General features: G+C 45.0%; 1 protein-coding gene across 10 annotated transcripts in view; it reads right to left on the bottom strand.

Moving 5' to 3' along the window:
• PRR5 (proline rich 5) overlaps positions 1-13731 on the bottom strand; it is a 65335-nt gene that overhangs the window by 41189 nt on the left and 10415 nt on the right. For 4 of the 10 annotated variants that reach the window (XM_054514857.1, XM_054514855.1, XM_054514856.1 and 1 more), the window contains one exon: positions 234-352. The exons of 1 other annotated variant lie outside the window; for it this stretch is intronic. The gene's annotated coding sequence lies outside the window, so the exon portion shown is untranslated. Of the gene's footprint in view, positions 1-233; positions 4525-5824; positions 6009-13731 lie in introns of those variants that run through there. 5 more of the 10 variants (XM_054514853.1, XM_036400863.2, XM_054514854.1 and 2 more) reach the window with 3 other exon arrangements.

Genomic DNA, 13731 nt, shown 5'->3' with positions numbered 1-13731 from the left:
CTGCAACAGAAGATGAACAAAAAATCAGCATTGTAAATATTGCTATTCTAGAGTACGTTTCAAGAGTGCACTAATAAACCCATAATGACACAAACAGAAGTAAAATAAGCACAATAATCAGTGCTGTTCCATCTCATTGCTGACTCATATTTCTTCTTGCACTTTTCCCTTTTCTGTTTTATTTTCCTCATGGGGAGCAATTCATTGGCACCATCACCAAAAGCTACACTTACCTCTAAAGAAGGCACGAGACGGTGCAAGCAGTTCTGTGTCCCAACATTGAGGAGGTGACAGAAGAGGGTTTGAAATATGCTGCATGATCTACTGTGATTAGCTTTGGAGAGCAGAGGTCCTGGAAGGCCCAAGAAAGCCTTAAATGAATAATTTAGAAACACTGGGGATTCTTTCTTTAGGGCTTCAAATGATGGGCACAGTATCACTGCCTGCCCTGGGCTGGTCGTGAAGTGCCCCTCTGTGGTGACTATAAACACAGTTAACAAACCCAGAGTGGATAAAGAGCTGAAGCACAGAATTAAGAATTATGGGACTTCTAACCCCAACATAAACATCTTCATCATTAAAATATTATTTTTTCAAATAACTGGCCAATAAATATAGAACACTATTAGGAAAGTAATATATGTGTGTGTGTATATACACACATACATACATATATATACACACACACACATACACACATATAGCATGCACACAGATACACAGTGGTATTCACAGGCATCCACATTCTGAGTACAGCTCTTCGTGCCTTGCACTTGGCAGTTTTTAGAACCAACTCTAACACTAAACCGCTAAATTTAACTAAAAATACATATGTGTCCTTTTTGGCTTAGTGCATCCTGGGTATAAATCACTCTTGCTTTTGTTTTGTAACATTTCACACTCACTTTGCAAGGATGTGACTGCATGTGTTTAAAAGGATGTATTTTACAGTTAATCTTCGCTGCACTTCAGAGAACAAAACAGCCCCCTTCTATTCCCCCTTTGTCTGCTCCATGGATATCAGCTTTACTCTGTTACCACTTATTCAGGTGAACTTAGAGCATTGGGCAAAGCCAGTGCATTTTGCCTGCAACGCATTGAGGAGCACACACACAGCAGCTCAGCAGAGCTGCAGACATCACTCGCAGCTCGGAGGCTGCAGAGCCTTGCACTGCTCTCCTGAGCCCCTGGGCCAAGGTCGGGACAGCAACCACGAGATAACGCAGCAACAAAATCAGAGATAACGCAGCAACAAAATGCATCAGAGATAACGCAGCAACAAAACGCATCAGAGATAACGCAGCAACAAAACGCATCAGAGATAACGCAGCAACAAAATGCATCAGAGATAACACAGCAACAAAATGCATCAGAGATAACGCAGCAACAAAACGCATCAGGAGATAACGCAGCAACAAAATGCATCAGAGATAACGCAGCAACAAAATGCAGCACGCAGGAGATAACAACAAAACCGAACCACAAGGTACAAACATGGTCACCCGGAGCAGCAGCAAGTGCTGTGGACACAGCTGGAGCCTGCAGGAGTGCATGGAAAGCTGCCCTAATTGCATCAGGAATCCCACGGATGTGCTGAGGCTGAGGATGAGCAGCAGGCCTCGGCCAGAGCTGCCTTACAAGATGCACCCTGGGCAATACGTGGCTGACACCATCAGTATTATTTAGCTAAAAATCCATGACTGAGAGGCTGGAGCTCTCTGCTTAACACCAAACCGACTGCTTTAGAGACTTGCACGTAACCCTGTGCAGTTATCTGCAAGAAACACAGCATTTCAAGGATCTTTCCCAACTGACATGAGCACAGACTTGGCTGTAGGGTATTTTATGGGGTATTTCATGGGGAACCCTCCCAGCCAAGGCGGGGCCCTGGCCGAGCCCTGGTCCCTGTGTTGTGAAGTGTGCCATCAGCTCCAGGAGTTTCTGTGATAAAATACAATCCAGCCACTTGGACGTGCTGGTTTGTGCCTATAAACGGTGGGCCCACTTTGGGGTGAGTTTGGAGACCTCTCCTGTGGGAGGAAGGACTGGGTAGGATTTCCCCAGTTGCCAGGAAGGGCTCCCCAGGGACTGTGGGCTCTGCATGCTGCTGGAGTATTTAGGCAATTGGTGATGTATCTATCTCTCTCAATCACTAATCCTTCTCTTGAACAGCACTGATTAGGTGCATCACCTTTCTTACTTTTGCTTGCTGCTAAAGCCAAGCATGTAGTTTTATTAGATGCATCATTTTACTTTTGTGCTGCCTTAAAACTCACAGTAAAATGAGACCACTCCTTCCATTGGTGTCTGTGCCCTTTAAATCGCCCCAATCAATTGGGAGAACACCTCCTGACTTCAGACAGATATTATCAACAGAGAGCACAATAATAGCTAATTTGCTCTCAAAAAATGAAGTGCTTATGGGTATGAAAATAGTGTTTTGCTTGGAGAACCTGCTTTGACATTTCTATGCTAGCAGATTTAAAAAAAAATCCTCCATTTTGCCTCTAATCAATGATAATTTGATCAGCCAGGATAATAAACCTACATCATAGTGCTACTCTTTAGGATTTAAGGGGGTCATTTCAGAATAAAATTCTGAACTGACTTAACTTGGATGATTAAAGCCCAGCTATTCCATCAACACAAGCATGAAGTACAATTTTTTTTTTTTTAAACTTGTTGAAATACATTTATCTTGCCTTTATCTAACATTCAGTATATCTAAAATACTTATAGGTCCAGGAGAAAAAGAGAACGCCTAGAAAAACCCAACTCATGATGCTGTTGCACAGAAGTTCCGGGAGACTGTAATTAAATATTCCTTTCTCCAGCTGAGCAATCAGTGAATTCTTGGGCAGATAAAGCAAATGAAGATTTCATTGACCTGTCATCAAGTATTGATACCATCCCTTAAACCAAGCATTTCCCAGCAGCAGGATTTCAGAATTGCATGGCAGTTTTCTCAGGCACACACTGCTGGCCTCCACCGCACCCCAGGGACAGCAGACACACGAGGCTCTCAGGAGAATCCCTGTTAATGACCCAGACCTTCAGGCTGTAGCTTTAGAGACCTCCTGACCAGCATGGAAACAAACAGGACTCCAGAGGACTCCCTAAAAAGCTGCCACAAAATCCAAACTCATCCCAAACTGCTCTGAGCCACGGGGCAGTACAATTTCCAGGTAAATTCCACATGTGAGGCAGAGGAGGACAAGGTGCAGTGTGGTTAGTGATGCTGTTGGTGAATTTGCTCAAAACCAAAATGTTACTCCTGGCAGCCTATTCTGTTGCACATGTTCTGACTTTCTTTTCTTTTGCATTAGTTACACCGAGTCTGCTTTTATATCTCCGAGGACATAAACTAATGAAGATCAAGACCTAAAGGAAATAATTCTCCTGGAAATCCTTTGTGCTACTCTTAAAAGAAGCCAGATGAAAAAGTTCTAGAAAGCTCTGGATTAGAAAGTGTCAAATTTAACTCTGGAGACAAAGAGAGAGCTAGAATGTACTAAAAACAAAATTGAAAATTTAAGGGGCTAATTACAGGATTAACACGGTCTAAAAGCATCAATATATCCCCCATCTTATCTCAGATTATGACTTTTTCAATACTCAGGGCTACTACTTAGAAGCTCTCTTCACATCACAGCTCCAGGAATTCACATTTAGAATCTCTCATTCTGCACTGTCTTAGCTCTGCCTTCATGAAAATCATAGAAAAATATTGAACAATTTCAGCAGGAAAAGACTAGAAAATCCTATTCATAGTGCGCATAATTCGAAGTTAAATTCACCTTTGATGTATTAGTGCCTTGGTTTACAGGCTGCCCATTTGTAAGTCTCACATTAAAGTCAACATCCCACAGTGATTTCAATAAAACATTAAAGCTTCAGCTTAACTCAAGGAAAAGGGCTCTTGGACGGGTGGGCACAGCATAACCAGGCACTAAAAGTTCCCTTTGAACCCTCCATGAGCTCTTTCAGGACAAAACAGAAAGGCCTTTCCTTTGCTTCTATTAAAGCACTTGAAGTCATGAATTTTTGAAGTAGCATTTAAAGTGTTTTCATGCTGGAGGATGCAGTGAGTGTAAACGAGGTCATTTTGTAAGAATTTCAGTTGAGAACGCTCTGGATCTCCTTTCCTGGCTCAGTCACTGCAGGAATCTCAGAGACAAAAACTGTCAACTGTTTTCCCCTGAATCTGAAAACTGAATAAATCCAGGCAGCAGCCTGGCATTACCTCTGCAGCAACACTTCTCTGCCCACCACAAAAAAAAAAGGCATAAAAAGCATTCCACTTCATCTTCCTTTGCTTTTGACTGAAATGCCAAATGCCAACATCAACATATCTTACTGGCTTCCTTCCTTATTCCCAGGAACTGTGGGAGGTGGGAATAGAAAATGGGAACATGTCAATTGGTGCTCCTATTTATAAACAATGTCCTGCTCAGAGCCATCCTTACCCTGGGCCCAGTGCTCAGCCCGTCTGCTGAGGTGTCAGAGCCCATGTGGAAAGCACCTTCAGGAACAGCAGCTTCCTATTAGGAACACCAGCAACCCTCTAAGGAGATTAGGACAGGGATGGGTCCTGGGCAAGCTGGACTCACAGCCCCTGGGAGAAACAGATCTCACCCTTCTCACTCAAGCCCCTGCTCGTGGCACGGCCAGCAGCAAGCGAGCTTTGGAGGAGCATGAGGAGAGGGGCACAGAAGCACTGACAGCAGAGCAGAGCCAGGACTGACTTCCAGTGCAGCAGGAATGTACAGAGTGCATGGCAAAAAGGGAATTATTGGGTCACAACTCACAAACCCCCTTGACAACTTTATCTGTCTCTTTTCACACTTGTGTAGACTTGGCTGAACATGCTCCAACACCATGAGGCTCCTGGCACACCAGAAACCAGGAATTCACCTCTCACATGGCTCTGTTTCCATGGTGGGGATCACAGACGGTGCCAAGCAACGGCACCAGGTACAGGCATATGGAGAAATGCAGAGGAATTTTACAAGAGATGCTCACAAGAGCCCACCGACAAACAAAAACTCTGAGTGGATGGCAGGGATTGGGCAAAAGCAATGGCAAACATTCTAATTCTCAATTCCCATGGCCACTGTGACTACAGGGAAACTTAAAAAAAAAGGAAAAATAAAAAGAGTTGAATCCTTACATGGACAGCACTCTAGCATCATCAATCCTGAAAACAGAAATAATTGTCACTTGCATTTAATAGTGTGATGGAAACAGGAAAAAACTGGAATAAGAATATGAAGCAGGCAGTTCATCCTAAGCTCATTAGAGATTGCTCTCAAGTCTGCAAAGAGAAATTTAAGAAATGATGCCACACTACTATGCCTCCTGGCCCACCAAAGCAAGGATGGTCATGGGGCTGTGTTTTACTGTTCCTACCCAGTGGTATCAGCTCTGCTGCCCAGGAGGTGAAGCTCTGCTGAAGCTGCCAGATGCAATAGCAGGATAACTTTCTGCTCCAGCAGCCTTGCAGATTTTGAAGAAAGGCAGCAAATAGCTGGGGGCAGCAACTTCTCATATTTCCTCTGACATTTCTACCACATTGTGAGACTCACATTCTGACTCTGCATGAGATGGCAGCTGCTTAGTCAAAAGCTTCCCCAGGAAACCCAGAAATATGAGAACACAGCCTGCATCTGCTGCCATTCTCAGAGCACACGCTCCTGCCTGAACCCCTTGAGAATAGCAGAAGAAAAGGATCTAAAAGAAGCCTGTGCCTCCTCTCCAGTGAGGCTGATATGCCTGGACATCTGAGAACAAGTTCCTGTGGGAGGAGACAGAGCAGGTCCCTTACCTTTTACTCACAGAGTCTGAGGTGGTGTGAGTACAGGCCTTGGGCTTGTGCAGAGGTTGGCAAGGTCATGGCTCCATTGATTCTCCAAAACTGAAAGCAGCCAGAGGCTGGATGAGCTGTGCACCAAAGTCAGGACTTGCTGTGCTGGCGGCAGCATGGAGGGAATGGCTTTGTGGGAAATAAACTAACAAAAAAAAGAAGAGCTGAATAGAAGTAGCAGCAGTTACAGGGCTATCACCAAAAGCACTTGGACTCAACTCAGCTATCTTTTTGTTATCACTAATTTATCTGCTGTCACTAATTTATAGTCCCACACTGCAAGTATATGTGATGCAAAGACTGCCATCCCATCATGACCTCTCTGAACAGTTCTGAGAGACACCTTGGGCCCCTAAACCATATTCAGATTTTCTGTAATGACTCAGTTACAGAACGATTCTCAGGGCTTAACAACTGCCTGAATGGTCCTTCAGGCTCAGCAAGGGACACTTGCCAATGACTCATCTCTGGAAAATCTTTATCATCATTGATAACTCCAGGAGAGGAGTATCCACAATTGTGCTGTGCTGGATTCTATTTTCTTTAGGTTGGGTACACAACGTATTCTTCAATGGATGCCAACAGTACAGGATCAGGACCCAGGCTGTCCTGAGACCACCTCAAAGAGCCTGTGCTCTGGGAGAGGAAAAGTAAACCCTACATTGCTTGCCCTGGGGGAATCCCTCAGAAACCTCTTGAGTGCCCAGCTGATATTTCACCAAAGGTATTTACAGCCATTCACAAGAGCACACTATACTTTTGGAATTTTGGTTTAGTTTTGTGTCTGTTACATTGCAGTTCATGCTTGCCTGCTTTCCACAGCACTTGATGCAAAGAGCATTTTCTTCACAATTAAAAGGAGAGCATCTTCCACAGATCCCTGGACTGTCAGAACTGTGCAGCCCTGGGTAGCAGACAGACCCTGAGCTAATGAAGCTTTAAATACATCCTTAACTAATTTTAAGCACAGTAGTAGTACCACTGTAACTCCAACTGGCCATTCCTCTTTGTTTCTAGATAACCTATCTATGTTCCAAAACTGACTGTGCTGCAAAGACACAGGATTTGATCCAGAGAAATAATGCTTGCTTTTTCTGGATCAAACGTTTGGCTCCCAAATGGTGCAAGTTTCTGAAGAGAAGTGTGAATGAGAGGGAGAGGATTCTGAAGGTTTTGAAGCAGCTAGAGGCTTTGCCTCGGGGTACATTTTGTGACCTGGCTATTTAGTAGCATTAACATTGTAGCTGTTCTCGATACAAACCATTTGGCTGTCTGCACTGAGTGGAGAGACAGCACCTGTCAGTGGCAGAGCAGCTGCACCACTCCAAGCAGACAGATGGCGAGGATGCAGCTCAGCTCCTTCCTCTCTTTACTTCCCTCCTATCATCCTATTTCATCCAACCCCCCTCTCCCTCCACCCAGTTCCTTTGGTGGGGGGAAGGAGATCCACTTGGACCTCACTGTGCCTAAAGAGCAAATGATGTTTTCGATCCAATTGCTTCCTGAGTCTCTGCAGCAGCAATCTGTCCTCTCCCCAGACAGACAGACAGACAGACAGCAGCTGCTGCTGCACAGCTGCTCTGGCACAACAGTGCTGGCAGATGAATGGCAGGGCAGGCAGGTGTGATGCTGGTTCAGCTCATGAGCTGCAAAGAAACCAAGGAAGAAATCCCTGCCTGCTGCAGAGGGGAGTGTGATTGGGAAGCTGTTCCTGCAGAGTGGCTGCTGGTTAATCAGAGAAAAGCCTAATGGATGAGCCCACTAATTCCTGGGTTGTGCCAGCTGGCACTGGGCCTTTACTGGAGGACTGAAGGAGGCTCTCAGAGCCTCACTGGCATCCAGCTGCCATGGCTGTGGGCACACAAACTCAAATGCCTCAGGAGCATCTTGAGGGCAAGACTGGTATTAGAATCATTAAAGATAAATAACCTTACCACAAAAGAAGGTAATAAAAGGAACCCCAATTCATCAATATAAAGAACAACCTAAGACCTCTTTCCCATTCTCCTTCACTTGATAAAGCAACAAGTTATCCTGGACCACCCAACAGGTTGCCAGCTTGGCTGAAGTTCTGTGCAACCACCTCAAGCTTTTTAAAATAAAAACCTTTTCAGTCTGGGTGGTGGTGTCTCTTGCTTCTCCGTTTTCATTTGCCAGGCTGGCCGCAGAGACTGTCACTGTCATGTTGTCACTCCCGCCAAAATGTCCAAGACCAGTGCAATTTTCACCCCCAAATGGATGGATGAGCTTGTTTCCAGCAAAGGAGGGGTATGACCTCCTGAGAGCACGCACCTCCTGCTACCAACACAGCACTGTGTGAGCCTGCACAAGGGCACGGGGATGAAAAACACACTCAGCCTCAAGCACCAGCCTCTCACCAGGCACAACAGAGGAAAAGAGCTGAAAACAATACCAGTTAAAACCTGAACAAAACTGCTTCTTCCACAAAAGATGGTAGAGTTGAAGAGTTTTCAAGCTTCCATGAAAACAGAGGAAACACCAGAGATCCCACATGACAGCTATCTGAAGAACAACACGATTTAGATTTTAGATCCAGTGGCACAACCCAACCAGAAGATTTTGCTACACATGAAACCAAACTCTGGAAAATCTCACAAAATTACAATAGCAAAAATTAGGTGGTAACTGAAGAGGAGGAAGAACCTGGGTATCAAGGCATACTGGGGAGCTTGTTGAATCTGTGATGGTGCACAATACCAACTGCTAAGAGCTCTAACCTTCACAAAACCACCCAACCTCTGCTGAATTACAGAGCACTGCTTCTCCACTCCTTCCCAGCAGGTCAGTGCTGGGAACCTGCCAAGGCTCCAGGCAAAGCAAACTAGGAGGGGAAACCCCCCAGAAACTAACTCAAACCTGAAAGATGCTCAGAAGCCTGCACAAACCTAAGCACCATTTCTCAGACTTCTTACTCAGGGAAAACTTTCTCTGGCCGTCAAGGGCAATTGCACCTTGAAGGTGTGATTACACTCAGTGAAAATTAACTGCAAGTCAGGCAGGTTTTCCCCCAGGCCTTATTGAGCAGGCTCCTAAGCATTTACCAAATAGCATAAAAGCAGTTGTACTAAAAGGCTTAGAATTCTTATTTCTTGGGTTCTTTTTTTCATTATTCTCAAACTGTGGAACCTCAGTCACAGACTCCCAGACCAAAATTCGACAGAGGTAGCTGCTGTGGAAATACAGCACAAGAAAAGATAATCAAGCATTAAGCAATAATAGAAGCAGGTGTTCTCCCAGGATACATTCTAGGCACAACCATTTATGGGTAACTAAAGAACAGCGACAGCGTTTCCACAAAATCTCACAGCAGGAGCCAGATGACTCAAAAACAAACCTGAAAACGCGTCTATCTTTTCATTTTCAAACAAGGAGGGAGAAAAAGTCAAGATGTCACAAAAGGCTGGGGGACTCCACGTATGCCGTGCTGGGTCAGCATCTCTGTGATGATGATCAGGCAGCAGCTCCCAAGGAAGATGGGCCAGATCCTTGCTGCTATGCTCTCCACACAGGGTCAGTGCACGAACACTGAGGTCTGTTTGCACCAGGGCTGGAGTCACCACTCCCAGACATCTCCTGCCACTTCCCAAAGAGCCACAACCCATTTCACTTCCTCACAGAAAGCCAAAACCATCATAAATTAAGAACAAAACTGAATATTGGTCTGAGCAGGATCTGCAGCACTCACATACTAGAGATTTCTGTTCCCACAGTAGGAAGATAAGGGCTTTGCTGTAGTCAGCAAAAGAAAGTGTTTTTAAAGCATAATCAAAGCAAGACTCTCTTAAACAGCTTCAAATATCCCCTATGACTTTGCAAATCCTGACCAAGGGCACCATCTCACAGCACTTTATTCCAGCACAGCATTCTGTGCTGCTCAGTGCTATGAACTGTCCTTAAATTCCACTAAATCCACTGATTTTTCCTGTTCTTTATCAGCCTAATAAGTCTGCTCCACTGCTGTCTCATTCAAACAGGCAGGCAGGGGAATGTGCATCATAGTGGATGCAGGAGTTAATAAAAAACCACCAGTAAGGGGGAGCCAAAGCAAAAGCTCTGACTTGCTTCCATCTGGGACCTGTGAATGCGTGCACAGAGCTGTACAGCCAGCCAAAGCAGCAGCAGTGACCACCTCAGCTCCCCTCCAGGAGCTCTCCTGATCACTGTGGCCATCCCGAACCACAACCCGCCTCAGGACTGTATTCCATAAGGAGCTGGGTCACACCCAAACATCAGACCACTGCCCCAGGTTATGTGGACATTGTTTGCCAGGGCTTGTGGACAGAAAGCCACTCTGAGCTCCTCAAGGCTCCCCCAGGTTTTGCAAAGCCCAGATGGATCGAGCAGGAATCCCAACAGCTGTGCATCATTCTCCACATTCCCCATAACAGCACGAAGCAAGGAGCACCCAAGGGATGTCCCAGAGTTTAGGGCTGCATCCAACCTTCCCAGCAGTTGATGGCATCACCTCAGAGAGGCCAGCCAGGCTCTGCCTGGACATGCTGCCTCCTGGCTGAAAAGAATGGCAAGCCTCATGAGCATTTTCCACCAGCTGTGTCAGCAGAAGAAATATATCATCTAGATCCATAAAGAAACACATCATCTAGATCCATAAAGAAACACATCATCTAGATCCATAAAGAAACACATCATCTAGACCCATACTGTGTGCTTCTGGAGCCACATGCCAGGTAACTCCCCACAGAAGGGTACACCAGGCCCCAGAGAGGACACAGTGCACATCCAGCAGAGCGGGGATGCTGGCTTCAGAGCAGTGGCTCAGCCACCATGCTCAGTCTGTAAACACCGTGTGGCTGCATGTTTGTCCATGTACATCTGTGTCCCTGCATGGAAAACCAAAGGAAAAACAAGGAATGCTTAAGAAATGCTTAGGAAAGAGCCTAGCTCAGTTAACTGCCCTACCACCCACCAGCTCTGCCTCCAAACCCCGGCTGCCCACAAAATCACACCCCAGGCTCCAGTCTCCCCAGAGCTCAGAGGAGTTCACAGGAGTCTGTGCTCAGCAATGCCATGATCTGCAATTTCAGTGTGCTTTTATCATCCTTCTTGCCATAACAGACTTTGGGACAAGAAATGACCATCCAGTTTGACCATCTGTGGGGGAAGCAGGACACCCTTCTTCACAGGATTACTCGATATTAGAGTATTTCCATTTGATGGGTGTTTTTCTTCTCCTGCTGTTTAACACTGTGAGTGGAGAAGCTGTTGAAGGAAGGCAAGCAAACCAGGAGGCTAACAGGGATACACAACTTCCAGCATTTATCAGCCCATTGGCTTGTGTGAGAGCAAAGGCAAGGCAGAGAGGAGAGGAAAGAGCATCACATCTTTGCCTATGCCTGCAGATGATAGTCTCTATAAACTTAAATTGTTGCACCTTCCAACAAGCACAAGAATTTTTTCAGCAACAATGGTGCTCCATTTTAATTATTTTTTCCCTAAGCTGGAGATTTACTTTCTAAATGTGGCTGAAGTGGCAACTGAGTGTCTGTAGAGGTTTGAGCACAAGGCAGTTAGGAATCTCCCTCACACAGTCACAAAATGAAAGTATAAATGAGCAAGGCAGGGAATGCACTTTGCTTTGTCTTTATACTCTGCCTGGCACAGGGTGGTCTCAGTGCCTCAGCCCAGGGGTTTAAAGGCAGAAAAAATCACCCATAAACAATAGATACTAAGGCAGATAAACGAGGAACTGAAACTATTTGTTAAATAGGCATGGCAAAGGCTAATAGAATTAGCATCTATGGGACTTTCCTTATGCTACAAAATAATTACAAAGGCCAGGATTAAAGTGTGAATGATCAAGAAACCTCCATGAGAATTCAGTAAAGATCTCAATGTATTCAGAGGGAAGTAATAGCTCTGCAATTCAGTTACATCTCTCATTAAGCATTGTTAAAAACTCCATGAAAGGGAAATGAAGTTAATTGAATTTAAATCAGCTAATAAATATTCTTTTGCATAGTCTTTTCCCAGCAAAAAAATTAAAAGAGATGATACCAGAAGTGTATTACCAATGTTAAAAACAGCAAAAGAAAGCTTATTGTACGCACATACAGTAAATTCTAACTGTAAACCTTGTATCTTATTCATGGCTGGGATAATTCTGCAAATCAAATATTCAGGTAAACTGAGAAATGGTGACTGAAACACAGTATACACAGTACACAGGGAAAATTTACCTTTTAACCTGGATTAGTATTTTCTGTCTGTGTAACTGCAGACAATTCTGGTAGTCACACAAGCACACACTTATGCCCAAGTATCTCCAGGAAATAGCTTAATAATGATAAATGAACAGAAGTCATGCAGAATAAAACAGAAAACCAACTCACACTGGAATTATACATGACAGAATTAATTTGGGAAGCATGCTGTAATGCCAAATTTGATTCATGCAAGCAAATCTCACTAATTCGGGCCAACATCTGGTTTCTTATCTGAACTTTGCAAGCTGCTTCTCGGTTTCACAAGACTGGCCTGGATATTTTATAAGAACCAAGTCTTTCTCAAATTTTCCAACACTTTCTGTCATCAGGGATGCCAGAATTACCACAAGTATGTATTTTTCCGGGCACTGTGAATTGGATTGATCCAGACTTCACTGGTAAGTGTTCTGGTCTGAAGGCCAGGTATCTGCCAAGGAAGGTGGAAACCTACCTTGGAATGGAAAATGTGACCCCCTTCCCCCAAACCACCAGATGAGGAACTTCTGTGAGTCTAGTTACACTTCATTAAAAGAGGTTCATCCTTAAACCAGCGTTGTAAATGCTTGTCCATGTATTACCTGCCTGCCCTTCAATAACCCATTCATGCTGAAGACAGACAAACCATCTCCAATTTTTAAAGCAGCCACTGTGAATCAGAATAAGTGTACTCCTCCCTATCTAGCAACAACATGCCATCTTGGAGCCCTTGTAACTCCACCAGTTCTGCAGGAAGAGCCCGTCCAATTTATAAAAACTCTGTTTATTTTGGGACAGCAGAAATCTAGTGGAGGAGAGATTGCCTGTTACAACATCCAATCACCAGGAGAGACAAGTTATCACACGCTGCAATTCTCAGTGTCTGATCAGACTCTGCATGAGCCCACCCCCTGGTATCTGAAGAGAGAAAGGCAGCAGTGCAGTAACACAACAGAGCCCAGAGCTGCACAAGCCTCTGAAATGGCTCTCCACGTTCTACCAACAAGCTGTGCCTGTTACTGGGCTCGGCAAAGGAAGAGGCAGCTGCTGTCCCAGACTATCCATTAGGTTATCCATTATTGTCCAAGACTATCCCTTAGGCTTTCTTTGCCAGTTATGGCTGAAACTAAAATCAGGAAAGCACTCCAGGTCTGTTTCTTTCCAGCTTTTCTTCAAGAGGAGAATGCACCATGGGTCCAAGAACACAAATCAACAAAGCCAATGCAAACCCAGCAATATTTCTAGCCCAGCCTGCTGTGCTCACCACTGGAGCACCTTCCATCACTTGCCTCCTCCCATACTCCCTAACCACATGATCAGAACAGAATTCCAGATGCTCCAGCATTTGTTTCACAGAATAACAGCAGCCAGCTGATGCTCATGTATTTCCTGCATCAGAGGCTAAGGATGGGACCTATTAATTCATCCATACAAACCCAAGCTACCAGGGAATGACTGCCCTTCCAGCAGACCACAGAGGGGGCTCAGCAGCCAGCTCCCAACAGAGGAGCTGACCTGGCAGACTGAGGAGCTTTGTTTCCAAAACCTGCACCCTTAATCCCCAGGCACAGCTCAGCCAGGGAAGATGTGACTCCAAATGACCAGCCCTGCACAACATTTTTCCCAGCTCTTTGTGTCACGAACACC

The sequence above is a fragment of the Molothrus ater genome, chromosome 5 (genome assembly GCF_012460135.2).
Source record: "Molothrus ater isolate BHLD 08-10-18 breed brown headed cowbird chromosome 5, BPBGC_Mater_1.1, whole genome shotgun sequence".
Classification (NCBI taxonomy): domain Eukaryota; kingdom Metazoa; phylum Chordata; class Aves; order Passeriformes; family Icteridae; genus Molothrus; species Molothrus ater.
This window is presented reverse-complemented; position numbering and strand designations above follow the sequence as displayed.